We start from the raw sequence: 27,482 nt of genomic DNA, 5'->3' as shown, positions 1-27,482 counted from the left end.
GTGCATATTTGCGTGAGATGGGAAAAGTGTGGATCGTGCTTCAGATTTCATCCAGACACTTTGAAATGACCAGTGTGTTGGTAATTAATTGCCATTTCCATGGCGTTTGGCCCCGTAATAGTCATGAGGTCGGTCTCTGCATCCTGAAGCCTATGATGCTTTTTGCAGAGAAACCTCTGCTGAGGCCCAGGTAACTTGCTATTTCCCATAGCTGGCACAGGAGCCTTGGAAGATAGGATTGTTTTCAGTATTATTTCACCATTTTTTCACCACTGTTTCAAGAACGGGAGCCCTTTTCAACCGTTAGCGGAAGAATCCTTCTTTGGAGATGAGATATTTTTCTGGGGTGGCAAGTGCAGGGCCTCTGTCAGTCCTGGGTTTGTTGGACTAGCGCCAGACATGAGAAGTGCGCCTTTGTGGGACAGGTGAATAGTGCGGATCCTGTTTCAGTCTAAAGACTGAAACAGGATCCGCACTTTTCACCGTTCCTTTCAGAATCATTTGATTCATCAGCTAGGAATGCCGTTTGCTTCTCCAGACCAATGGAAGGCTACGCCAAAGTAACTCGATCTTTCCAAGAGTTGTGTGGCCCAACTTTTGAAAGAACCGCTAAGTGGAGAACTATTTGGTATTTTTCCGAAGCACTTTTCACCGTAATTGTCCTAAGGTTGGTGTCTGCATCCTTAAGCATACCAGAGTTTTCACAGACGAAACAGGCTGAGGCCCATTAATCTTGGCATTTCCAATAGTTGGTCCTAGAGACTACCAAGAAAGTGTTCTTTTAAGTATTATTCTATTGTGGTTTCAGCATTATTTTCAGAACCCGAGCAGGGTTCTCGCATTAGCATAAGAATCCTGCCTGGTAGTTGAGATTTCTGGGTGGGGTGTAGGTGGGGGGCTTCTGTCAGCCCTGCCTTTGATTTGTTTACCTCCAGAGTTGGAAAGTGCATATTTGCGTGAGATGGGAAAAGTGTGGATCGTGCTTCAGATTTCATCCAGACACTTTGAAATGACCAGTGTGTTGGTAATTAATTGCCATTTCCATGGCGTTTGGCCCCGTAATAGTCATGAGGTCGGTCTCTGCATCCTGAAGCCTATGATGCTTTTTGCAGAGAAACCTCTGCTGAGGCCCAGGTAACTTGCTATTTCCCATAGCTGGCACAGGAGCCTTGGAAGATAGGATTGTTTTCAGTATTATTTCACCATTTTTTCACCACTGTTTCAAGAACGGGAGCCCTTTTCAACCGGTAGCGGAAGAATCCTTCTTTGGAGATGAGATATTATTCTGGGGTGGCAAGTGCAGGGCCTCTGTCAGTCCTGGGTTTGTTGGACTAGCGCCAGACATGAGAAGTGCGCCTTTGTGGGACAGGTGAATAGTGCGGATCCTGTTTCAGTCTAAAGACTGAAACAGGATCCGCACTTTTCACCGTTCCTTTCAGAATCATTTGATTCATCAGCTAGGAATGGCGATTGCTTCTCCAGACCAATCGAAGGCTAGGCCAAAGTAACTCGATCATTCCAAGAGGTGTGTGGCCCAACTTTTGAAAGAACCGCTAAGTGGAGAACTATTTGGTATTTTTCCTAAGCACTTTTCACCGTAATTGTCCTAAGGTTGGTCTCTGCATCCTTAAGCATACCAGAGTTTTCACAGACGAAACAGGCTGAGGCCCATTAATCTTGGCATTTCCAATAGTTGGTCCTAGAGACTACCAAGAAAGTGTTCTTTTAAGTATTATTCTGTTGTGGTTTCAGCATTATTTTCAGAACCCGAGCAGGGTTCTCGCATTAGCATAAGAATCCTGCCTGGTAGTTGAGATTTCTGGGTGGGGTGTAAGTGTGGGGCTTCTGTCAGCCCTGCCTTTGATTTGTTTACCTCCAGAGTTGGAAAGTGCATATTTGCGTGAGATGGGAAAAGTGTGGATCGTGCTTTAGATTTCATCCAGACACTTTGAAATGACCAGTGTGTTGGTAATTATTTGCCATTTCCATGGCGTTTGGCCCCGTAATAGTCATGAGGTCGGTCTCTGCATCCTGAAGCCTATGATGCTTTTTGCAGAGAAACCTCTGCTGAGGCCCAGGTAACTTGCTATTTCCCATAGCTGGCACAGGAGCCTTGGAAGATAGGATTGTTTTCAGTATTATTTCACCATTTTTTCACCACTGTTTCAAGAACGGGAGCCCTTTTCAACCGGTAGCGGAAGAATCCTTCTTTGGAGATGAGATATTTTTCTGGGGTGGCAAGTGCAGGGCCTCTGTCAGTCCTGGGTTTGTTGGACTAGCGCCAGACATGAGAAGTGCGCCTTTGTGGGACAGGTGAATAGTGCGGATCCTGTTTCAGTCTAAAGACTGAAACAGGATCCGCACTTTTCACCGTTCCTTTCAGAATCATTTGATTCATCAGCTAGGAATGCCGATTGCTTCTCCAGACCAATCGAATGCTAGGCCAAAGTAACTCGATCTTTCCAAGAGGTGTGTGGCCCAACTTTTGAAAGAACCGCTAATTGGAGAACTATTTGGTTTTTTTCCGAAGCACTTTTCACCGTAATTGTCATAAGGTTGGTCTCTGCATCCTTAAGCATATGAGAGTTTTCACAGACGAAACAGCCTGAGGCCCAGTAATCTTGGCATTTCCAATAGTTGGTCCTAGAGACTACCAAGAAAGTGTTTTTTAAAGTATTATTCTGTTGTGGTTTCAGCATTATTTTCAGAACCCGAGCAGGGTTCTCACATTAGCATAAGAATCCTGCCTGGTAGTTGAGATTTCTGGGTGGGGTGTAGGTGCGGGGCTTCTGTCAGCCCTGCCTTTGATTTGTTTACCTCCAGAGTTGGAAAGTGCATATTTGCGTGAGATGGGAAAAGTGTGGATCGTGCTTCAGATTTCATCCAGACACTTTGAAATGACCAGTGTGTTGGTAATTAATTGCCATTTCCATGGCGTTTGGCCCCGTAATAGTCATGAGGTCGGTCTCTGCATCCTGAAGCCTATGATGCTTTTTGCAGAGAAACCTCTGCTGAGGCCCAGGTAACTTGCTATTTCCCATAGCTGGCACAGGAGCCTTGGAAGATAGGATTGTTTTCTGTATTATTTCACCATTTTTTCACCACTGTTTCAAGAACGGGAGCCCTTTTCAACCGTTAGCGGAAGAATCCTTCTTTGGAGATGAGATATTTTTCTGGGGTGGCAAGTGCAGGGCCTCTGTCAGTCCTGGGTTTGTTGGACTAGCGCCAGACATGAGAAGTGCGCCTTTGTGGGACAGGTGAATAGTGCGGATCCTGTTTCAGTCTAAAGACTGAAACAGGATCCGCACTTTTCACCGTTCCTTTCAGAATCATTTGATTCATCAGCTAGGAATGCCGTTTGCTTCTCCAGACCAATGGAAGGCTACGCCAAAGTAACTCGATCTTTCCAAGAGTTGTGTGGCCCAACTTTTGAATGAACCGCTAAGTGGAGAACTATTTGGTATTTTCCCGAAGCACTTTTCACCGTAATTGTCCTAAGGTTGGTGTCTGCATCCTTAAGCATACCAGAGTTTTCACAGACGAAACAGGCTGAGGCCCATTAATCTTGGCATTTCCAATAGTTGGTCCTAGAGACTACCAAGAAAGTGTTCTTTTAAGTATTATTCTATTGTGGTTTCAGCATTATTTTCAGAAGCCGAGCAGGGTTCTCGCATTAGCATAAGAATCCTGCCTGGTAGTTGAGATTTCTGGGTGGGGTGTAGGTGGGGGGCTTCTGTCAGCCCTGCCTTTGATTTGTTTACCTCCAGAGTTGGAAAGTGCATATTTGCGTGAGATGGGAAAAGTGTGGATCGTGCTTCAGATTTCATCCAGACACTTTGAAATGACCAGTGTGTTGGTAATTAATTGCCATTTCCATGGCGTTTGGCCCCGTAATAGTCATGAGGTCGGTCTCTGCATCCTGAAGCCTATGATGCTTTTTGCAGAGAAACCTCTGCTGAGGCCCAGGTAACTTGCTATTTCCCATAGCTGGCACAGGAGCCTTGGAAGATAGGATTGTTTTCAGTATTATTTCACCATTTTTTCACCACTGTTTCAAGAACGGGAGCCCTTTTCAACCGGTAGCGGAAGAATCCTTCTTTGGAGATGAGATATTTTTCTGGGGTGGCAAGTGCAGGGCCTCTGTCAGTCCTGGGTTTGTTGGACTAGCGCCAGACATGAGAAGTGCGCCTTTGTGGGACAGGTGAATAGTGCGGATCCTGTTTCAGTCTAAAGACTGAAACAGGATCCGCACTTTTCACCGTTCCTTTCAGAATCATTTGATTCATCAGCTAGGAATGGCGATTGCTTCTCCAGACCAATCGAAGGCTAGGCCAAAGTAACTCGATCTTTCCAAGAGGTGTGTGGCCCAACTTTTGAAAGAACCGCTAAGTGGAGAACTATTTGGTTTTTTTCCGAAGCACTTTTCACCGTAATTGTCCTAAGGTTGGTCTCTGCATCCTTAAGCATACCAGTGTCTTCACAGACGAAACTGGCTGAGGCCCAGTAATCTTGGCATTTCCAATAGTTGGTCCTAGAGATTACCAAGAAAGTGTTCTTTTAAGTATTATTCTATTGTGGTTTCAGCATTATTTTCAGAACCCGAGCAGGGTTCTCGCATTAGCATAAGAATCCTGCCTGGTAGTTGAGATTTCTGGGTGGGGTGTAGGTGCGGGGCTTCTGTCAGCCCTGCCTTTGATTTGTTTACCTCCAGAGTTGGAAAGTGCATATTTGCGTGTAATGGGAAAAGTGTGGATCGTGCTTCAGATTTCATCCAGACACTTTGAAATGACCAGTGTGTTGGTAATTATTTGCCATTTCCATGGCGTTTGGCCCCGTAATAGTCATGAGGTCGGTCTCTGCATCCTGAAGCCTATGATGCTTTTTGCAGAGAAACCTCTGCTGAGGCCCAGGTAACTTGCTATTTCCCATAGCTGGCACAGGAGCCTTGGAAGATAGGATTGTTTTCAGTATTATTTCACCATTTTTTCACCACTGTTTCAAGAACGGGAGCCCTTTTCAACCGTTAGCGGAAGAATCCTTCTTTGGAGATGAGATATTTTTCTGGGGTGGCAAGTGCAGGGCCTCTGTCAGTCCTGGGTTTGTTGGACTAGCGCCAGACATGAGAAGTGCGCCTTTGTGGGACAGGTGAATAGTGCGGATCCTGTTTCAGTCTAAAGACTGAAACAGGATCCGCACTTTTCACCGTTCCTTTCAGAATCATTTGATTCATCAGCTAGGAATGGCGATTGCTTCTCCAGACCAATCGAAGGCTAGGCCAAAGTAACTCGATCATTCCAAGAGGTGTGTGGCCCAACTTTTGAAAGAACCGCTAAGTGGAGAACTATTTGGTATTTTTCCGAAGCACTTTTCACCGTAATTGTCCTAAGGTTGGTCTCTGCATCCTTAAGCATACCAGAGTTTTCACAGACGAAACAGCCTGAGGCCCAGTAATCTTGGCATTTCCAATAGTTGGTCCTAGAGACTACCAAGAAAGTGTTCTTTTAAGTATTATTCTGTTGTGGTTTCAGCATTATTTTCAGAACCCGAGCAGGGTTCTCGCATTAGCATAAGAATCCTGCCTGGTAGTTGAGATTTCTGGGTGGGGTGTAGGTGCGGGGCTTCTCTCAGCCCTGCCTTTGATTTGTTTACCTCCAGAGTTGGAAAGTGCATATTTGCGTGAGATGGGAAAAGTGTGGATCGTGCTTCAGATTTCATCCAGACACTTTGAAATGACCAGTGTGTTGGTAATTAATTGCCATTTCCATGGCGTTTGGCCCCGTAATAGTCATGAGGTCGGTCTCTGCATCCTGAAGCCTATGATGCTTTTTGCAGAGAAACCTCTGCTGAGGCCCAGGTAACTTGCTATTTCCCATAGCTGGCACAGGAGCCTTGGAAGATAGGATTGTTTTCAGTATTATTTCACCATTTTTTCACCACTGTTTCAAGAACGGGAGCCCTTTTCAACCGTTAGCGGAAGAATCCTTCTTTGGAGATGAGATATTTTTCTGGGGTGGCAAGTGCAGGGCCTCTGTCAGTCCTGGGTTTGTTGGACTAGCGCCAGACATGAGAAGTGCGCCTTTGTGGGACAGGTGAATAGTGCGGATCCTGTTTCAGTCTAAAGACTGAAACAGGATCCGCACTTTTCACCGTTCCTTTCAGAATCATTTGATTCATCAGCTAGGAATGCCGTTTGCTTCTCCAGACCAATGGAAGGCTACGCCAAAGTAACTCGATCTTTCCAAGAGTTGTGTGGCCCAACTTTTGAAAGAACCGCTAAGTGGAGAACTATTTGGTATTTTTCCGAAGCACTTTTCACCGTAATTGTCCTAAGGTTGGTGTCTGCATCCTTAAGCATACCAGAGTTTTCACAGACGAAACAGGCTGAGGCCCATTAATCTTGGCATTTCCAATAGTTGGTCCTAGAGACTACCAAGAAAGTGTTCTTTTAAGTATTATTCTATTGTGGTTTCAGCATTATTTTCAGAACCCGAGCAGGGTTCTCGCATTAGCATAAGAATCCTGCCTGGTAGTTGAGATTTCTGGGTGGGGTGTAGGTGGGGGGCTTCTGTCAGCCCTGCCTTTGATTTGTTTACCTCCAGAGTTGGAAAGTGCATATTTGCGTGAGATGGGAAAAGTGTGGATCGTGCTTCAGATTTCATCCAGACACTTTGAAATGACCAGTGTGTTGGTAATTAATTGCCATTTCCATGGCGTTTGGCCCCGTAATAGTCATGAGGTCGGTCTCTGCATCCTGAAGCCTATGATGCTTTTTGCAGAGAAACCTCTGCTGAGGCCCAGGTAACTTGCTATTTCCCATAGCTGGCACAGGAGCCTTGGAAGATAGGATTGTTTTCAGTATTATTTCACCATTTTTTCACCACTGTTTCAAGAACGGGAGCCCTTTTCAACCGGTAGCGGAAGAATCCTTCTTTGGAGATGAGATATTATTCTGGGGTGGCAAGTGCAGGGCCTCTGTCAGTCCTGGGTTTGTTGGACTAGCGCCAGACATGAGAAGTGCGCCTTTGTGGGACAGGTGAATAGTGCGGATCCTGTTTCAGTCTAAAGACTGAAACAGGATCCGCACTTTTCACCGTTCCTTTCAGAATCATTTGATTCATCAGCTAGGAATGGCGATTGCTTCTCCAGACCAATCGAAGGCTAGGCCAAAGTAACTCGATCATTCCAAGAGGTGTGTGGCCCAACTTTTGAAAGAACCGCTAAGTGGAGAACTATTTGGTATTTTTCCTAAGCACTTTTCACCGTAATTGTCCTAAGGTTGGTCTCTGCATCCTTAAGCATACCAGAGTTTTCACAGACGAAACAGGCTGAGGCCCATTAATCTTGGCATTTCCAATAGTTGGTCCTAGAGACTACCAAGAAAGTGTTCTTTTAAGTATTATTCTGTTGTGGTTTCAGCATTATTTTCAGAACCCGAGCAGGGTTCTCGCATTAGCATAAGAATCCTGCCTGGTAGTTGAGATTTCTGGGTGGGGTGTAAGTGTGGGGCTTCTGTCAGCCCTGCCTTTGATTTGTTTACCTCCAGAGTTGGAAAGTGCATATTTGCGTGAGATGGGAAAAGTGTGGATCGTGCTTTAGATTTCATCCAGACACTTTGAAATGACCAGTGTGTTGGTAATTATTTGCCATTTCCATGGCGTTTGGCCCCGTAATAGTCATGAGGTCGGTCTCTGCATCCTGAAGCCTATGATGCTTTTTGCAGAGAAACCTCTGCTGAGGCCCAGGTAACTTGCTATTTCCCATAGCTGGCACAGGAGCCTTGGAAGATAGGATTGTTTTCAGTATTATTTCACCATTTTTTCACCACTGTTTCAAGAACGGGAGCCCTTTTCAACCGGTAGCGGAAGAATCCTTCTTTGGAGATGAGATATTTTTCTGGGGTGGCAAGTGCAGGGCCTCTGTCAGTCCTGGGTTTGTTGGACTAGCGCCAGACATGAGAAGTGCGCCTTTGTGGGACAGGTGAATAGTGCGGATCCTGTTTCAGTCTAAAGACTGAAACAGGATCCGCACTTTTCACCGTTCCTTTCAGAATCATTTGATTCATCAGCTAGGAATGCCGATTGCTTCTCCAGACCAATCGAATGCTAGGCCAAAGTAACTCGATCTTTCCAAGAGGTGTGTGGCCCAACTTTTGAAAGAACCGCTAATTGGAGAACTATTTGGTTTTTTTCCGAAGCACTTTTCACCGTAATTGTCATAAGGTTGGTCTCTGCATCCTTAAGCATATGAGAGTTTTCACAGACGAAACAGCCTGAGGCCCAGTAATCTTGGCATTTCCAATAGTTGGTCCTAGAGACTACCAAGAAAGTGTTTTTTAAAGTATTATTCTGTTGTGGTTTCAGCATTATTTTCAGAACCCGAGCAGGGTTCTCACATTAGCATAAGAATCCTGCCTGGTAGTTGAGATTTCTGGGTGGGGTGTAGGTGCGGGGCTTCTGTCAGCCCTGCCTTTGATTTGTTTACCTCCAGAGTTGGAAAGTGCATATTTGCGTGAGATGGGAAAAGTGTGGATCGTGCTTCAGATTTCATCCAGACACTTTGAAATGACCAGTGTGTTGGTAATTAATTGCCATTTCCATGGCGTTTGGCCCCGTAATAGTCATGAGGTCGGTCTCTGCATCCTGAAGCCTATGATGCTTTTTGCAGAGAAACCTCTGCTGAGGCCCAGGTAACTTGCTATTTCCCATAGCTGGCACAGGAGCCTTGGAAGATAGGATTGTTTTCTGTATTATTTCACCATTTTTTCACCACTGTTTCAAGAACGGGAGCCCTTTTCAACCGTTAGCGGAAGAATCCTTCTTTGGAGATGAGATATTTTTCTGGGGTGGCAAGTGCAGGGCCTCTGTCAGTCCTGGGTTTGTTGGACTAGCGCCAGACATGAGAAGTGCGCCTTTGTGGGACAGGTGAATAGTGCGGATCCTGTTTCAGTCTAAAGACTGAAACAGGATCCGCACTTTTCACCGTTCCTTTCAGAATCATTTGATTCATCAGCTAGGAATGCCGTTTGCTTCTCCAGACCAATGGAAGGCTACGCCAAAGTAACTCGATCTTTCCAAGAGTTGTGTGGCCCAACTTTTGAATGAACCGCTAAGTGGAGAACTATTTGGTATTTTCCCGAAGCACTTTTCACCGTAATTGTCCTAAGGTTGGTGTCTGCATCCTTAAGCATACCAGAGTTTTCACAGACGAAACAGGCTGAGGCCCATTAATCTTGGCATTTCCAATAGTTGGTCCTAGAGACTACCAAGAAAGTGTTCTTTTAAGTATTATTCTATTGTGGTTTCAGCATTATTTTCAGAAGCCGAGCAGGGTTCTCGCATTAGCATAAGAATCCTGCCTGGTAGTTGAGATTTCTGGGTGGGGTGTAGGTGGGGGGCTTCTGTCAGCCCTGCCTTTGATTTGTTTACCTCCAGAGTTGGAAAGTGCATATTTGCGTGAGATGGGAAAAGTGTGGATCGTGCTTCAGATTTCATCCAGACACTTTGAAATGACCAGTGTGTTGGTAATTAATTGCCATTTCCATGGCGTTTGGCCCCGTAATAGTCATGAGGTCGGTCTCTGCATCCTGAAGCCTATGATGCTTTTTGCAGAGAAACCTCTGCTGAGGCCCAGGTAACTTGCTATTTCCCATAGCTGGCACAGGAGCCTTGGAAGATAGGATTGTTTTCAGTATTATTTCACCATTTTTTCACCACTGTTTCAAGAACGGGAGCCCTTTTCAACCGGTAGCGGAAGAATCCTTCTTTGGAGATGAGATATTTTTCTGGGGTGGCAAGTGCAGGGCCTCTGTCAGTCCTGGGTTTGTTGGACTAGCGCCAGACATGAGAAGTGCGCCTTTGTGGGACAGGTGAATAGTGCGGATCCTGTTTCAGTCTAAAGACTGAAACAGGATCCGCACTTTTCACCGTTCCTTTCAGAATCATTTGATTCATCAGCTAGGAATGCCGTTTGCTTCTCCAGACCAATGGAAGGCTAGGCCAAAGTAACTCGATCTTTCCAAGAGGTGTGTGGCCCAACTTTTGAAAGAACCGCTAAGTGGAGAACTATTTGGTATTTTTCCGAAGCACTTTTCACCGTAATTGTCCTAAGGTTGGTGTCTGCATCCTTAAGCATACCAGAGTTTTCACAGACGAAACAGGCTGAGGCCCATTAATCTTGGCATTTCCAATAGTTGGTCCTAGAGACTACCAAGAAAGTGTTCTTTTAAGTATTATTCCGTTGTGGTTTCAGCATTATTTTCAGAACCCGAGCAGGGTTCTCGCATTAGCATAAGAATCCTGCCTGGTAGTTGAGATTTCATGGTGGGGTGTAAGTGCGCGGCTTCTGTCAGCCCTGCCTTTGATTTGTTTACCTCCACAGTTGGAAAGTGCATAGTTGCGTGAGATGGGAAAAGTGTGGATCGTGCTTCAGATTTCATCCTGACACTTTGAAATGACCAGTGTGTTGGTAATTATTTGCCATTTCCATGGCGTTTGGCCCCGTAATAGTCATGAGGTCGGTCTCTGCATCCTGAAGCCTATGATGCTTTTTGCAGAGAAACCTCTGCTGAGGCCCAGGTAACTTGCTATTTCCCATAGCTGGCACAGGAGCCTTGGAAAATAGGATTGTTTTCAGTATTATTTCACCAATTTTTCACCACTGTTTGAAGAACGGGAGCCCTTTTCAACCGTTAGCGGAAGAATCCTTCTTTCGAGATGAGATATTTTTCTGGGGTGGCAAGTCCAGGGCCTCTGTCAGTCCTGGGTTTGTTGGACTAGCGCCAGACATGAGAAGTGCGCCTTTGTTTGACAGGGGAATAGTGCGGATGCTGTTTCAGTCTAAAGACTGAAACAGGATCCGCACTTTTCACCGTTCCTTTCAGAATCATTTGATTCATCAGCTAGGAATGGCGATTGCTTCTCCAGACCAATCGAAGGCTAGGCCAAAGTAACTCGATCTTTCCAAGAGGTGTGTGGCCCAACTTTTGAAAGAACCGCTAAGTGGAGAACTATCTGGTTTTTTTCCGAAGCACTTTTCACCGTAATTGTCCTAAGGTTGGTCTCTGCATCCTTAAGCATACCAGTGTCTTCACAGACGAAACTGGCTGAGGCCCATTAATCTTGGCATTTCCAATAGTTGGTCCTAGAGACTACCAAGAAAGTGTTCTTTTAAGTATTATTGTATTGTGGTTTCAGCATTATTTTCAGAACCCGAGCAGGGTTCTCGCATTAGCATAAGAATCCTGCCTGGTAGTTGAGATTTCTGGGTGGGGTGTAGGTGCGGGGCTTCTGTCAGCCCTGCCTTTGATTTGTTTACCTCCAGAGTTGGAAAGTGCATAGTTGCCTGAGATGGGAAAAGTGTGGATCGTGCTTCAGATTTCATCCTGACACTTTGAAATGACCAGTGTGTTGGTAATTATTTGCCATTTCCATGGCGTTTGGCCCCGTAATAGTCATGAGGTCGGTCTCTGCATCCTGAAGCCTATGATGCTTTTTGCAGAGAAACCTCTGCTGAGGCCCAGGTAACTTGCTATTTCCCATAGCTGGCACAGGAGCCTTGGAAGATAGGATTGTTTTCAGTATTATTTCACCATTTTTTCACCACTGTTTCAAGAACGGGAGCCCTTTTCAACCGTTAGCGGAAGAATCCTTCTTTGGAGATGAGATATTTTTCTGGGGTGGCAAGTGCAGGGCCTCTGTCAGTCCTGGGTTTGTTGGACTAGCGCCAGACATGAGAAGTGCGCCTTTGTGGGACAGGTGAATAGTGCGGATCCTGTTTCAGTCTAAAGACTGAAACAGGATCCGCACTTTTCACCGTTCCTTTCAGAATCATTTGATTCATCAGCTAGGAATGCCGTTTGCTTCTCCAGACCAATGGAAGGCTAGGCCAAAGTAACTCGATCTTTCCAAGAGGTGTGTGGCCCAACTTTTGAAAGAACCGCTAAGTGGAGAACTATTTGGTATTTTTCCGAAGCACTTTTCACCGTAATTGTCCTAAGGTTGGTGTCTGCATCCTTAAGCATACCAGAGTTTTCACAGACGAAACAGGCTGAGGCCCATTAATCTTGGCATTTCCAATAGTTGGTCCTAGAGACTACCAAGAAAGTGTTCTTTTAAGTATTATTCTGTTGTGGTTTCAGCATTATTTTCAGTACCCGAGCAGGGTTCTCGCATTAGCATAAGAATCCTGCCTGGTAGTTGAGATTTCATGGTGGGGTGTAAGTGCGCTGCTTCTGTCAGCCCTGCCTTTGATTTGTTTACCTCCACAGTTGGAAAGTGCATAGTTGCGTGAGATGGGAAAAGTGTGGATCGTGCTTCAGATTTCATCCTGACACTTTGAAATGACCAGTGTGTTGGTAATTATTTGCCATTTCCATGGCGTTTGGCCCCGTAATAGTCATGACGTCGGTCTCTGCATCCTGAAGCCTATGATGCTTTTTGCAGAGAAACCTCTGCTGAGGCCCAGGTAACTTGCTATTTCCCATAGCTGGCACAGGAGCCTTGGAAGATAGGATTGTTTTCAGTATTATTTCACCAATTTTTCACCACTGTTTGAAGAACGGGAGCCCTTTTCAACTGGTAGCGGAAGAATCCTTCTTTCGAGATGAGATATTTTTCTGGGGTGGCAAGTGCAGGGCCTCTGTCAGTCCTGGGTTTGTTGGACTAGCGCCAGACATGAGAAGTGCGCCTTTGTTTGACAGGGGAATAGTGCGGATGCTGTTTCAGTCTAAAGACTGAAACAGGATCCGCACTTTTCACCGTTCCTTTCAGAATCATTTGATTCATCAGCTAGGAATGGCGATTGCTTCTCCAGGCCAATCGAAGGCTAGGCCAAAGTAACTCGATCTTTCCAAGAGGTGTGTGGCCCAACTTTTGAAAGAACCGCTAAGTGGAGAACTATTTGGTTTTTTTCCGAAGCACTTTTCACCGTAATTGTCCTAAGGTTGGTCTCTGCATCCTTAAGCATACCAGTGTCTTCACAGACGAAACTGGCTGAGGCCCAGTAATCTTGGCATTTCCAATAGTTGGTCCTAGAGACTACCAAGAAAGTGTTCTTTTAAGTATTATTCTATTGTGGTTTCAGCATTATTTTCAGAACCCGAGCAGGGTTCTCGCATTAGCATAAGAATCCTGCCTGGTAGTTGAGATTTCTGGGTGGGGTGTAGGTGCGGGGCTTCTCTCAGCCCTGCCTTTGATTTGTTTACCTCCAGAGTTGGAAAGTGCATAGTTGCCTGAGATGGGAAAAGTGTGGATCGTGCTTCAGATTTCATCCTGACACTTTGAAATGACCAGTGTGTTGGTAATTATTTGCCATTTCCATGGCGTTTGGCACCGTAATAGTCATGAGGTCGGTCTCTGCATCCTGAAGCCTATGATGCTTTTTGCAGAGAAACCTCTGCTGAGGCCCAGGTAACTTGCTATTTCCCATAGCTGGCACAGGAGCCTTGGAAGATAGGATTGTTTTCAGTATTATTTCACCATTTTTTCACCACTGTTTGAAGAACGGGAGCCCTTTTCAACCGTTAGCGGAAGAATCCTTCTTTGGAGATGAGATATTATTCTGGGGTGGCAAGTGCAGGGCCTCTGTCAGTCCTGGGTTTGTAGGACTAGCGCCAGACATGAGAAGTGCGCCTTTGTGGGACAGGTGAATAGTGCGGATCCTGTTTCAGTCTAAAGACTGAAACAGGATCCGCACTTTTCACCGTTCCTTTCAGAATCATTTGATTCATCAGCTAGGAATGGCGATTGCTTCTCCAGACCAATCGAAGGCTAGGCCAAAGTAACTCGATCTTTCCAAGAGGTGTGTGGCCCAACTTTTGAAAGAACCGCTAAGTGGAGAACTATTTGGTATTTTTCCGAAGCACTTTTCACCGTAATTGTCCTAAGGTTGGTCTCTGCATCCTTAAGCATACCAGAGTTTTCACAGACGAAACAGGCTGAGGCCCATTAATCTTGGCATTTCCAATAGTTGGTCCTAGAGACTACCAAGAAAGTGTTCTTTTAAGTATTATTCCGTTGTGGTTTCAGCATTATTTTCAGAACCCGAGCAGGGTTCTCGCATTAGCATAAGAATCCTGCCTGGTAGTTGAGATTTCATGGTGGGGTGTAAGTGCGCGGCTTCTGTCAGCCCTGCCTTTGATTTGTTTACCTCCACAGTTGGAAAGTGCATAGTTGCGTGAGATGGGAAAAGTGTGGATCGTGCTTCAGATTTCATCCTGACACTTTGAAATGACCAGTGTGTTGGTAATTATTTGCCATTTCCATGGCGTTTGGCCCCGTAATAGTCATGAGGTCGGTCTCTGCATCCTGAAGCCTATGATGCTTTTTGCAGAGAAACCTCTGCTGAGGCCCAGGTAACTTGCTATTTCCCATAGCTGGCACAGGAGCCTTGGAAGATAGGATTGTTTTCAGTATTATTTCACCAATTTTTCACCACTGTTTGAAGAACGGGAGCCCTTTTCAACTGGTAGCGGAAGAATCCTTCTTTCGAGATGAGATATTTTTCTGGGGTGGCAAGTGCAGGGCCTCTGTCAGTCCTGGGTTTGTTGGACTAGCGCCAGACATGAGAAGTGCGCCTTTGTTTGACAGGGGAATAGTGCGGATGCTGTTTCAGTCTAAAGACTGAAACAGGATCCGCACTTTTAACCGTTCCTTTCAGAATCATTTGATTCATCAGCTAGGAATGGCGATTGCTTCTCCAGACCAATCGAAGGCTAGGCCAAAGTAACTCGATCTTTCCAAGAGGTGTGTGGCCCAACTTTTGAAAGAACCGCTAAGTGGAGAACTATCTGGTTTTTTCCGAAGCACTTTTCACCGTAATTGTCCTAAGGTTGGTCTCTGCATCCTTAAGCATACCAGTGTCTTCACAGACGAAACTGGCTGAGGCCCAGTAATCTTGCCATTTCCAATAGTTGGTCCTAGAGACTACCAAGAAAGTGTTCTTTTAAGTATTATTCTATTGTGGTTTCAGCATTATTTTCAGAACCCCAGCAGGGTTCTCGCATTAGCATAAGAATCCTGCCTGGTAGTTGAGATTTCTGGGTGGGGTGTAGGTGCGGGGCTTCTGTCAGCCCTGCCTTTGATTTGTTTACCTCCAGAGTTGGAAAGTGCATAGTTGCCTGAGATGGGAAAAGTGTGGATCGTGCTTCAGATTTCATCCTGACACTTTGAAATGACCAGTGTGTTGGTAATTATTTGCCATTTCCATGGCGTTTGGCACCGTAATAGTCATGAGGTCGGTCTCTGCATTCTGAAGCCTATGATGCTTTTTGCAGAGAAACCTCTGCTGAGGCCCAGGTAACTTGCTATTTCCCATAGCTGGCACAGGAGCCTTGGAAGATAGGATTGTTTTCAGTATTATTTCACCATTTTTTCACCACTGTTTGAAGAACGGGAGCCCTTTTCAACCGTTAGCGGAAGAATCCTTCTTTGGAGATGAGATATTATTCTGGGGTGGCAAGTGCAGGGCCTCTGTCAGTCCTGGGTTTGTAGGACTAGCGCCAGACATGAGAAGTGCGCCTTTGTGGGACAGGTGAATAGTGCGGATCCTGTTTCAGTCTAAAGACTGAAACAGGATCCGCACTTTTCACCGTTCCTTTCAGAATCATTTGATTCATCAGCTAGGAATGGCGATTGCTTCTCCAGACCAATCGAAGGCTAGGCCAAAGTAACTCGATCTTTCCAAGAGGTGTGTGGCCCAACTTTTGAAAGAACCGCTAAGTGGAGAACTATTTGGTATTTTTCCGAAGCACTTTTCACCGTAATTGTCCTAAGGTTGGTCTCTGCATCCTTAAGCATACCAGAGTTTTCACAGACGAAACAGGCTGAGGCCCATTAATCTTGGCATTTCCAATAGTTGGTCCTAGAGACTACCAAGAAAGTGTTCTTTTAAGTATTATTCCGTTGTGGTTTCAGCATTATTTTCAGAACCCGAGCAGGGTTCTCGCATTAGCATAAGAATCCTGCCTGGTAGTTGAGATTTCATGGTGGGGTGTAAGTGCGCGGCTTCTGTCAGCCCTGCCTTTGATTTGTTTACCTCCACAGTTGGAAAGTGCATAGTTGCGTTAGATGGGAAAAGTGTGGATCGTGCTTCAGATTTCATCCTGACACTTTGAAATGACCAGTGTGTTGGTAATTATTTGCCATTTCCATGGCCTTTGGCCCCGTAATAGTCATGAGGTCGGTCTCTGCATCCTGAAGCCTATGATGCTTTTTGCAGAGAAACCTCTGCTGAGGCCCAGGTAACTTGCTATTTCCCATAGCTGGCACAGGAGCCTTGGAAGATAGGATTGTTTTCAGTATTATTTCACCAATTTTTCACCACTGTTTGAAGAACGGGAGCCCTTTTCACCTGGTAGCGGAAGAATCCTTCTTTCGAGATGAGATATTTTTCTGGGGTGGCAAGTGCAGGGCCTCTGTCAGTCCTGGGTTTGTTGGACTAGCGCCAGACATGAGAAGTGCGCCTTTGTTTGACAGGGGAATAGTGCGGATGCTGTTTCAGTCTAAAGACTGAAACAGGATCCGCACTTTTCACCGTTCCTTTCAGAATCATTTGATTCATCAGCTAGGAATGGCGATTGCTTCTCCAGACAAATCGAAGGCTAGGCCAAAGTAACTCGATCTTTCCAAGAGGTGTGTGGCCCAACTTTTGAAAGAACCGCTAAGTGGAGAACTATCTGGTTTTTTTCCGAAGCACTTTTCACCGTAATTGTCCTAAGGTTGGTCTCTGCATCCTTAAGCATACCAGTGTCTTCACAGACGAAACTGGCTGAGGCCCAGTAATCTTGGCATTTCCAATAGTTGGTCCTAGAGACTACCAAGAAAGTGTTCTTTTAAGTATTATTCTATTGTGGTTTCAGCATTATTTTCAGAACCCGAGCAGGGTTCTCGCATTAGCATAAGAATCCTGCCTGGTAGTTGAGATTTCTGGGTGGGGTGTAGGTGCGGGGCTTCTGTCAGCCCTGCCTTTGATTTGTTTACCTCCAGAGTTGGAAAGTGCATAGTTGCCTGAGATGGGAAAAGTGTGGATCGTGCTTCAGATTTCATCCAGACACTTTGAAATGACCAGTGTGTTGGTAATTATTTGCCATTTCCATGGCGTTTGGCCCGGTAATAGTCATGAGGTCGGTCTCTGCATCCTGAAGCCTATGATGCTTTTTGCAGAGAAACCTCTGCTGAGGCCCAGGTAACTTGCTATTTCCCATAGCTGGCACAGGAGCCTTGGAAGATAGGATTGTTTTCAGTATTATTTCACCATTTTTTCACCACTGTTTCAAGAACGGGAGCCCTTTTCAACCGGTAGCGGAAGAATCCTTCTTTGGAGATGAGATATTTTTCTGGGGTGGCAAGTGCAGGGCCTCTGTCAGTCCTGGGTTTGTTGGACTAGCGCCAGACATGAGAAGTGCGCCTTTGTGGGACAGGTGAATAGTGCGGATCCTGTTTCAGTCTAAAGACTGAAACAGGATCCGCACTTTTCACCGTTCCTTTCAGAATCATTTGATTCATCAGCTAGGAATGCCGTTTGCTTCTCCAGACCAATGGAAGGCTATGCCAAAGTAACTCGATCTTTCCAAGAGGTGTGTGGCCCAACTTTTGAAAGAACCGCTAAGTAGAGAACTATTTGGTATTTTTCCGAAGCACTTTTCACCGTAATTGTCCTAATGTTGGTGTCTGCATCCTTAAGCATACCAGAGTTTTCACAGACGAAACAGGCTGAGGCCCATTAATCTTGGCATTTCCAATAGTTGGTCCTAGAGACTACCAAGAAAGTGTTCTTTTAAGTATTATTCTGTTGTGGTTTCAGCATTATTTTCAGTACCCGAGCAGGGTTCTCGCATTAGCATAAGAATCCTGCCTGGTAGTTGAGATTTCATGGTGGGGTGTAAGTGCGCGGCTTCTGTCAGCCCTGCCTTTGATTTGTTTACCTCCACAGTTGGAAAGTGCATAGTTGCGTGAGATGGGAAAAGTGTGTATCGTGCTTCAGATTTCATCCTGACACTTTGAAATGACCAGTGTGTTGGTAATTATTTGACATTTCCATGGCGTTTGGCCCCGTAATAGTCATGAGGTCGGTCTCTGCATCCTGAAGCCTATGATGCTTTTTGCAGAGAAACCTCTGCTGAGGCCCAGGTAACTTGCTATTTCCCATAGCTGGCACAGGAGCCTTGGAAGATAGGATTGTTTTCAGTATTATTTCACCAATTTTTCACCACTGTTTGAAGAACGGGAGCCCTTTTCAACTGGTAGCGGAAGAATCCTTCTTTCGAGATGAGATATTTTTCTGGGGTGGCAAGTGCAGGGCCTCTGTCAGTCCTGGGTTTGTTGGACTAGCGCCAGACATGAGAAGTGCGCCTTTGTTTGACAGGGGAATAGTGCGGATGCTGTTTCAGTCTAAAGACTGAAACAGGATCCGCACTTTTCACCGTTCCTTTCAGAATCATTTGATTCATCAGCTAGGAATGGCGATTGCTTCTCCAGACCAATCGAAGGCTAGGCCAAAGTAACTCGATCTTTCCAAGAGGTGTGTGGCCCAACTTTTGAAAGAACCGCTAAGTGGAGAACTATTTGGTTTTTTTCCGAAGCACTTTTCACCGTAATTGTCCTAATGTTGGTCTCTGCATCCTTAAGCATACCAGTGTCTTCACAGACGAAACTGGCTGAGGCCCAGTAATCTTGGCATTTCCAATAGTTGGTCCTAGAGACTACCAAGAAAGTGTTCTTTTAAGTATTATTCTATTGTGGTTTCAGCATTATTTTCAGAACCCCAGCAGGGTTCTCGCATTAGCATAAGAATCCTGCCTGGTAGTTGAGATTTCTGGGTGGGGTGTAGGTGCGGGGCTTCTGTCAGCCCTGCCTTTGATTTGTTTACCTCCAGAGTTGGAAAGTGCATAGTTGCCTGAGATGGGAAAAGTGTGGATCGTGCTTCAGATTTCATCCTGACACTTTGAAATGACCAGTGTGTTGGTAATTATTTGCCATTTCCATGGCGTTTGGCACCGTAATAGTCATGAGGTCGGTCTCTGCATCCTGAAGCCTATGATGCTTTTTGCAGAGAAACCTCTGCTGAGGCCCAGGTAACTTGCTATTTCCCATAGCTGGCACAGGAGCCTTGGAAGATAGGATTGTTTTCAGTATTATTTCACCATTTTTTCACCACTGTTTGAAGAACGGGAGCCCTTTTCAACCTTTAGCGGAAGAATCCTTCTTTGGAGATGAGATATTATTCTGGGGTGGCAAGTGCAGGGCCTCTGTCAGTCCTGGGTTTGTAGGACTAGCGCCAGACATGAGAAGTGCGCCTTTGTGGGACAGGTGAATAGTGCGGATCCTGATTCAGTCTAAAGACTGAAACAGGATCCGCACTTTTCACCGTTCCTTTCAGAATCATTTGATTCATCAGCTAGGAATGGCGATTGCTTCTCCAGACCAATCGAAGGCTAGGCCAAAGTAACTCGATCTTTCCAAGAGGTGTGTGGCCCAACTTTTGAAAGAACCGCTAAGTGGAGAACTATTTGGTATTTTTCCGAAGCACTTTTCACCGTAATTGTCCTAAGGTTGGTCTCTGCATCCTTAAGCATACCAGAGTTTTCACAGACGAAACAGGCTGAGGCCCATTAATCTTGGCATTTCCAATAGTTGGTCCTAGAGACTACCAAGAAAGTGTTCTTTTAAGTATTATTCCGTTGTGGTTTCAGCATTATTTTCAGAACCCGAGCAGGGTTCTCGCATTAGCATAAGAATCCTGCCTGGTAGTTGAGATTTCTGGGTGGGGTGTAAGTGCGGGGCTTCTGTCAGCCCTGCCTTTGATTTGTTTACCTCCAGAGTTGGAAAGTGCATATTTGCGTGAGATGGGAAAACTGTGGATCGTGCTTCAGATTTCATCCTGACACTTTGAAATGACCAGTGTGTTGGTAATTATTTGCCATTTCCATGGCGTTTGGCCCCGTAATAGTCATGAGGTCGGTCTCTGCATCCTGAAGCCCATGGTGCTTTTTGCAGAGAAACCTCTGCTGAGGCCCAGGTAACTTGCTATTTCCCATAGCTGGCACAGGAGCCTTGGAAGATAGGATTGTTTTCAGTATTATTTCACCATTTTTTCACCACTGTTTGAAGAACGGGAGCCCTTTTCAACCGTTAGCGGAAGAATCCTTCTTTGGAGATGAGATATTATTCTGGGGTGGCAAGTGCAGGGCCTCTGTCAGTCCTGGGTTTGTAGGACTAGCGCCAGACATGAGAAGTGCGCCTTTGTGGGACAGGTGAATAGTGCGGATCCTGTTTCAGTCTAAAGACTGAAACAGGATCCGCACTTTTCACCGTTCCTTTCAGAATCATTTGATTCATCAGCTAGGAATGGCGATTGCTTCTCCAGACCAATCGAAGGCTAGGCCAAAGTAACTCGATCTTTCCAAGAGGTGTGTGTCCCAACTTTTGAAAGAACCGCTAAGTGGAGAACTATTTGGAATTTTTCCTAAGCACTTTTCACCGTAATTGTCCTAAGGTTGGTCTCTGCATCCTTAAGCATACCAGTGTCTTCACAGACAAAACTGGCTGAGACCCAGTAATCTTGGCATTTCCAATAGTTGGTCCTAGAGACTACCAAGAAAGTGTTCTTTTAAGTATTATTCCGTTGTGGTTTCAGCATTATTTTCAGAACCCGAGCAGGGTTCTCGCATTAGCATAAGAATCCTGCCTGGTAGTTGAGATTTCTGGGTGGGGTGTAAGTGCGGGGCTTCTGTCAGCCCTGCCTTTGATTTGTTTACCTGCAGAGTTGGAAAGTGCATATTTGCGTGAGATGGGAAAAGTGTGGATCGTGCTTCAGATTTCATCCAGACACTGTGAAATGACCACTGTGTTGGTAATTATTTGCCATTTCCATGGCGTTTGGCACCGTAATAGTCATGAGGTCGGTCTCTGCATACTGAAGCCTATGATTCTTTTTGCAGAGAAACCTCTGCTGAGGTCCAGGTAACTTGCTATTTCCCATAGCTGGCACAGGAGCCTTGGAAGATAGGATTGTTTTCAGTATTATTTCACCATTTTTTCACCACTGTTTCAAGATCGGGAGCCCTTTTCAACCGTTAGCGGAAGAATCCTTCTTTGGAGATGAGATATTTTTCTGGGGTGGCAAGTGCAGGGCCTCTGTCAGTCCTGGGTTTGTTGGACTAGCGCCAGACATGAGAAGTGCACCTTTGTGGGACAGGTGAATAGTGCGGATCCTGTTTCAGTCTAAAGACTGAAACAGGATCCGCACTTTTCTCCGTTCCTTTCAGAATCATTTGATTCATCAGCTAGGAATGGCGATTGCTTCTCCAGACCAATCGAAGGCTAGGCCAAAGTAACTCGATCTTTCCAAGAGAGTGTGGCCCAACTTTTGAAAGAACCGCTAAGTGGAGAACTATTTGGTATTTTTCCGAAGCACTTTTCACCGTAATTGTCCTAAGGTTTGTCTCTGCATCCTTAAGCATACCAGAGTTTTCACAGACGAAACAGGCTAAGGCCCATTAATCTTGGCATTTCCAATAGTTGGTCCTAGAGACTACCAAGAAAGTGTTCTTTTAAGTATTATTCTATTGTGGTTTCAGCATTATTTTCAGAACCCGAGCAGGGTTCTCGCATTAGCATAAGAATCCTGCCTGGTAGTTGAGATTTCATGGTGGGGTGTAAGTGCAGGGCTTCTGTCAGCCCTGCCTTTGATTTGTTTACCTGCAGAGTTGGAAAGTGCATATTTGCCTGAGATGGGAAAAGTGTGGATCGTGCTTCAGATTTCATCCTGACACTTTGAAATGACCAGTGTGTTGGTAATTATTTGCCATTTCCATGGCGTTTGGCCCCGTAATAGTCATGAGGTCGGTCTCTGCATCCTGAAGCCTATGGTGCTTTTTGCAGAGAAACCTCTGCTTAGGCCCAGGTAACTTGCTATTTCCCATAGCTGGCACAGGAGCCTTGGAAGATAGGATAGTTTTCAGTATTATTTCACCATTTTTTCACCACTGTTTCAAGAACGGGAGCCCTTTTCAACCGGTAGCGGAAGAATCCTTCTTTGGAGATGAGATATTTTTCTGGGGTGGCAAGTGCAGGGCCTCTGTCAGTCCTGGGTTTGTTGGACTAGCGCCAGACATGAGAAGTGCGCCTTTGTGGGACAGGTGAATAGTGCGGATCCTGTTTCAGTCTAAAGACTGAAACAGGATCCGCACTTTTCACCGTTCCTTTCAGAATCATTTGATTCATCAGCTAGGAATGGCGATTGCTTCTCCAGACCAATCGAAGGCTAGGCCAAAGTAACTCGATCTTTCCAAGAGGTGTGTGGCCCAACTTTTGAAAGAACCGCTAAGTGGAGAACGATCTGGTTTTTTTCCGAAGCACTTTTCACCGTAATTGTCCTAAGGTTGGTCTCTGCATCCTTAAGCATACCAGTGTCTTCACAGACGAAACTGGCTGAGGCCCAGTAATCTTGGCATTTCCAATAGTTGGTCCTAGAGACTACCAAGAAAGTGTTCTTTTAAGTATTATTCTATTGTGGTTTCAGCATTATTTTCAGAACCCCAGCAGGGTTCTCGCATTAGCATAAGAATCCTGCCTGGTAGTTGAGATTTCTGGGTGGGGTGTAGGTGCGGGGCTTCTGTCAGCCCTGCCTTTGATTTGTTTACCTCCAGAGTTGGAAAGTGCATAGTTGCCTGAGATGGGAAAAGTGTGGATCGTGCTTCAGATTTCATCCTGACACTTTGAAATGACCAGTGTGTTGGTAATTATTTGCCATTTCCATGGCGTTTGGCACCGTAATAGTCATGAGGTCGGTCTCTGCATCCTGAAGCCTATGATGCTTTTTGCAGAGAAACCTCTGCTGAGGCCCAGGTAACTTGCTATTTCCCATAGCTGGCACAGGAGCCTTGGAAGATAGGATTGTTTTCAGTATTATTTCACCATTTTTTCACCACTGTTTGAAGAACGGGAGCCCTTTTCAACCGTTAGCGGAAGAATCCTTCTTTGGAGATGAGATATTATTCTGGGGTGGCAAGTGCAGGGCCTCTGTCAGTCCTGGGTTTGTAGGACTAGCGCCAGACATGAGAAGTGCGCCTTTGTGGGACAGGTGAATAGTGCGGATCCTGTTTCAGTCTAAAGACTGAAACAGGATCCGCACTTTTCACCGTTCCTTTCAGAATCATTTGATTCATCAGCTAGGAATGGCGATTGCTTCTCCAGACCAATCGAAGGCTAGGCCAAAGTAACTCGATCTTTCCAAGAGGTGTGTGGCCCAACTTTTGAAAGAACCGCTAAGTGGAGAACTATTTGGTATTTTTCCGAAGCACTTTTCACCGTAATTGTCCTAAGGTTGGTCTCTGCATCCTTAAGCATACCAGAGTTTTCACAGACGAAACAGGCTGAGGCCCATTAATCTTGGCATTTCCAATAGTTGGTCCTAGAGACTACCAAGAAAGTGTTCTTTTAAGTATTATTCCGTTGTGGTTTCAGCATTATTTTCAGAACCCGAGCAGGGTTCTCGCATTAGCATAAGAATCCTGCCTGGTAGTTGAGATTTCTGGGTGGGGTGTAAGTGCGCGGCTTCTGTCAGCCCTGCCTTTGATTTGTTTACCTCCACAGTTGGAAAGTGCATAGTTGCGTGAGATGGGAAAAGTGTGGATCGTGCTTCAGATTTCATCCTGACACTTTGAAATGACCAGTGTGTTGGTAATTATTTGCCATTTCCATGGCGTTTGGCCCCGTAATAGTCATGAGGTCGGTCTCTGCATCCTGAAGCCTATGATGCTTTTTGCAGAGAAACCTCTGCTGAGGCCCAGGTAACTTGCTATTTCCCATAGCTGGCACAGGAGCCTTGGAAGATAGGATTGTTTTCAGTATTATTTCACCAATTTTTCACCACTGTTTGAAGAACGGGAGCCCTTTTCAACTGGTAGCGGAAGAATCCTTCTTTCGAGATGAGATATTTTTCTGGGGTGGCAAGTGCAGGGCCTCTGTCAGTCCTGGGTTTGTTGGACTAGCGCCAGACATGAGAAGTGCGCCTTTGTTTGACAGGGGAATAGTGCGGATGCTGTTTCAGTCTAAAGACTGAAACAGGATCCGCACTTTTCACCGTTCCTTTCAGAATCATTTGATTCATCAGCTAGGAATGGCGATTGCTTCTCCAGACCAATCGAAGGCTAGGCCAAAGTAACTCGATCTTTCCAAGAGGTGTGTGGCCCAACTTTTGAAAGAACCGCTAAGTGGAGAACTATCTGGTTTTTTTCCGAAGCACTTTTCACCGTAATTGTCCTAAGGTTGGTCTCTGCATCCTTAAGCATACCAGTGTCTTCACAGACGAAACTGGCTGAGGCCCAGTAATCTTGGCATTTCCAATAGTTGGTCCTAGAGACTACCAAGAAAGTGTTCTTTTAAGTATTATTCTATTGTGGTTTCAGCATTATTTTCAGAACCCGAGCAGGGTTCTCGCATTAGCATAAGAATCCTGCCTGGTAGTTGAGATTTCTGGGTGGGGTGTAGGTGCGGGGCTTCTGTCAGCCCTGCCTTTGATTTGTTTACCTCCAGAGTTGGAAAGTGCATAGTTGCCTGAGATGGGAAAAGTGTGGATCGTGCTTCAGATTTCATCCTGACACTTTGAAATGACCAGTGTGTTGGTAATTATTTGCCATTTCCATGGCGTTTGGCACCGTAATAGTCATGAGGTCGGTCTCTGCATCCTGAAGCCTATGATGCTTTTTGCAGAGAAACCTCTGCTGAGGCCCAGGTAACTTGCTATTTCCCATAGCTGGCACAGGAGCCTTCGAAGATAGGATTGTTTTCAGTATTATTTCACCATTTTTTCACCACTGTTTGAAGAACGGGAGCCCTTTTCAACCGTTAGCGGAAGAATCCTTCTTTGGAGATGAGATATTATTCTGGGGTGGCAAGTGCAGGGCCTCTGTCAGTCCTGGGTTTGTAGGACTAGCGCCAGACATGAGAAGTGCGCCTTTGTGGGACAGGTGAATAGTGCGGATCCTGTTTCAGTCTAAAGACTGAAACAGGATCCGCACTTTTCACCGTTCCTTTCAGAATCATTTGATTCATCAGCTAGGAATGGCGATTGCTTCTCCAGACCAATCGAAGGCTAGGCCAAAGTAACTCGATCTTTCCAAGAGGTGTGTGGCCCAACTTTTGAAAGAACCGCTAAGTGGAGAACTATTTGGTATTTTTCCGAAGCACTTTTCACCGTAATTGTCCTAAGGTTGGTCTCTGCATCCTTAAGCATACCAGAGTTTTCACAGACGAAACAGGCTGAGGCCCATTAATCTTGGCATTTCCAATAGTTGGTCCTAGAGACTACCAAGAAAGTGTTCTTTTAAGTATTATTCCGTTGTGGTTTCAGCATTATTTTCAGAACCCGAGCAGGGTTCTCGCATTAGCATAAGAATCCTGCCTGGTAGTTGAGATTTCTGGGTGGGGTGTAAGTGCGCGGCTTCTGTCAGCCCTGCCTTTGATTTGTTTACCTCCACAGTTGGAAAGTGCATAGTTGCGTGAGATGGGAAAAGTGTGGATCGTGCTTCAGATTTCATCCTGACACTTTGAAATGACCAGTGTGTTGGTAATTATTTGCCATTTCCATGGCGTTTGGCCCCGTAATAGTCATGAGGTCGGTCTCTGCATCCTGAAGCCTATGATGCTTTTTGCAGAGAAACCTCTGCTGAGGCCCAGGTAACTTGCTATTTCCCATAGCTGGCACAGGAGCCTTGGAAGATAGGATTGTTTTCAGTATTATTTCACCAATTTTTCACCACTGTTTGAAGAACGGGAGCCCTTTTCAACTGGTAGCGGAAGAATCCTTCTTTCGAGATGAGATATTTTTCTGGGGTGGCAAGTGCAGGGCCTCTGTCAGTCCTGGGTTTGTTGGACTAGCGCCAGACATGAGAAGTGCGCCTTTGTTTGACAGGGGAATAGTGCGGATGCTGTTTCAGTCTAAAGACTGAAACAGGATCCGCACTTTTCACCGTTCCTTTCAGAATCATTTGATTCATCAGCTAGGAATGGCGATTGCTTCTCCAGACCAATCGAAGGCTAGGCCAAAGTAACTCGATCTTTCCAAGAGGTGTGTGGCCCAACTTTTGAAAGAACCGCTAAGTGGAGAACTATCTGGTTTTTTTCCGAAGCACTTTTCACCGTAATTGTCCTAAGGTTGGTCTCTGCATCCTTAAGCATACCAGTGTCTTCACAGACGAAACTGGCTGAGGCCCAGTAATCTTGGCATTTCCAATAGTTGGTCCTAGAGACTACCAAGAAAGTGTTCTTTTAAGTATTATTCCGTTGTGGTTTCAGCATTATTTTCAGAACCCGAGCAGGGTTCTCGCATTAGCATAAGAATCCTGCCTGGTAGTTGAGATTTCATGGTGGGGTGTAAGTGCGCGGCTTCTGTCAGCCCTGCCTTTGATTTGTTTACCTCCAGAGTTGGAAAGTGCATAGTTGCGTGAGATGGGAAAAGTGTGGATCGTGCTTCAGATTTCATCCTGACACTTTGAAATGACCAGTGTGTTGGTAATTATTTGCCATTTCCATGGCGTTTGGCCCCGTAATAGTCATGAGGTCGGTCTCTGCATCCTGAAGCCTATGATGCTTTTTGCAGAGAAACCTCTGCTGAGGCCCAGGTAACTTGCTATTTCCCATAGCTGGCACAGGAGCCTTGGAAGATAGGATTGTTTTCAGTATTATTTCACCAATTTTTCACCACTGTTTGAAGAACGGGAGCCCTTTTCAACTGGTAGCGGAAGAATCCTTCTTTCGAGATGAGATATTTTTCTGGGGTGGCAAGTGCAGGGCCTCTGTCAGTCCTGGGTTTGTTGGACGAGCGCCAGACATGAGAAGTGCGCCTTTGTTTGACAGGGGAATAGTGCGGATGCTGTTTCAGTCTAAAGACTGAAACAGGATCCGCACTTTTCACCGTTCCTTTCAGAATCATTTGATTCATCAGCTAGGAATGGCGATTGCTTCTCCAGACCAATCGAAGGCTAGGCCAAAGTAACTCGATCTTTCCAAGAGGTGTGTGGCCCAACTTTTGAAAGAACCGCTAAGTGGAGAACTATCTGGTTTTTTTCCGAAGCACTTTTCACCGTAATTGTCCTAAGGTTGGTCTCTGCATCCTTAAGCATACCAGTGTCTTCACAGACGAAACTGGCTGAGGCCCAGTAATCTTGGCATTTCCAATAGTTGGTCCTAGAGACTACCAAGAAAGTGTTCTTTTAAGTATTATTCTATTGTGGTTTCAGCATTATTTTCAGAACCCGAGCAGGGTTCTCGCATTAGCATAAGAATCCTGCCTGGTAGTTGAGATTTCTGGGTGGGGTGTAGGTGCGGGGCTTCTGTCAGCCCTGCCTTTGATTTGTTTACCTCCAGAGTTGGAAAGTGCATAGTTGCCTGAGATGGGAAAAGTGTGGATCGTGCTTCAGATTTCATCCTGACACTTTGAAATGACCAGTGTGTTGGTAATTATTTGCCATTTCCATGGCGTTT

Source organism: Lemur catta, chromosome 3 (assembly GCF_020740605.2).
Source record: "Lemur catta isolate mLemCat1 chromosome 3, mLemCat1.pri, whole genome shotgun sequence".
Lineage (NCBI taxonomy): Eukaryota > Metazoa > Chordata > Mammalia > Primates > Lemuridae > Lemur > Lemur catta.
The sequence above is the reverse complement of the archived record's forward strand: the minus strand, read 5'-3'. Positions refer to the sequence as shown.